The sequence below is a fragment of the Austrofundulus limnaeus genome, unplaced genomic scaffold (genome assembly GCF_001266775.1).
Source record: "Austrofundulus limnaeus strain Quisiro unplaced genomic scaffold, Austrofundulus_limnaeus-1.0 Scaffold419, whole genome shotgun sequence".
NCBI lineage: Eukaryota > Metazoa > Chordata > Actinopteri > Cyprinodontiformes > Rivulidae > Austrofundulus > Austrofundulus limnaeus.
Genome location: NW_013952821.1, coordinates 408,671 through 409,660, shown reverse-complemented (window position 1 = coordinate 409,660; position 990 = coordinate 408,671). Strand labels below are relative to the sequence as shown.

The following is a 990-nucleotide window of genomic DNA, read 5'->3' as shown; positions in this document are numbered from 1 at the left end:
GAACCATCAAACTGTACCTGAATGCACCTCAGAACCATCAAACTGTACCTGAATGCACCTCTGAACCAACCAGAAAATGCAGACTCAGAGGAATGATTCCCACCTGAGGCTGAAAGGTGATTACCCCTGTTCATATCCTTCTAACAGAAGTTACTTTAAAATATTCAAATTATGACTTTAATGTTTTCATTTGGAAACAGGTGAGAGCTAACTCTTACTTACAGATTATTAACGCACTTCTGAGGCATTAACTCATCAGTTGACGTGTTTGAAGTTTCTCTCAGATTAGAATCAAATGAAAACCTGCAGCAGAAGTTTGAACCAGTTCCACATCAGGTCAAAGAGGATTACCATCAGAGCGTTAATCAGACCTGGAAGTTTGTCAAATCACTGACCTTCAACAGTGAGGGAAACAAACAAGCTTCACAGTGACGTGACAACATCTCCTTTTCCTCCTGTCTCAGACCGACGACAAAAYGTTTCTGCCTCCGAGCTGCACGCAGATCTCCAGACAAGAGGCAGCATGTCCCTACAAACACATTTCACTGAACAGAACCAGCACMGACGTCTCCCCAGACCTGCAGCGGCACAAAGTGAGCCTCGCTGCTAAAACTGAAACCATGTGAGCAGAAATGAYAGGAGAGCGCAGAGGTGGAGGGAGGAAAGCGAGAAGAGGTGGTGGGAGGTCAGAGGGGTGCTGGATTATGTAATCTGTGTGGCTGGAAGGAATAAGCAGCAGCTCTGTGTTTCACAGTGTGAAGCAACGATGGAAGAAATGCACAAAGCTTTCATTTTAAACACAAAGTCACAGAAAAAGAAATGTTCAGTTATTGTGTCTTTAAATCAGTCAAATATTTCTGACTCAGGCAGTTTCCCCATTCTAACCCAACAAACAGTACCTGAACATACATCAGAACCAACAAACAGTACCTGAACATACATCAGAACCAACAAACAGTACCTGAACATACATCAGAACCAACAAACAGT

General features: G+C 43.3%; 1 protein-coding gene and 1 long non-coding RNA gene across 2 annotated transcripts in view; both read right to left on the bottom strand.

The window, feature by feature from the left end:
• The window catches only part of LOC106529048 (uncharacterized), a 1,449-nt gene extending 465 nt beyond the window's left edge, over positions 1–984 (bottom strand). Inside the window, exons 1-2 of the long non-coding RNA XR_001311578.1 lie at positions 396–984; positions 28–303 (exon numbers count right to left, since the gene is read on the bottom strand). This is a non-coding gene — a long non-coding RNA (uncharacterized LOC106529048). The remainder of the gene's footprint in view (positions 1–27; positions 304–395) is intronic.
• The window catches only part of map2k6 (mitogen-activated protein kinase kinase 6), a 40,477-nt gene that overhangs the window by 25,365 nt on the left and 14,122 nt on the right, over positions 1–990 (bottom strand). The window lies entirely within an intron of this gene.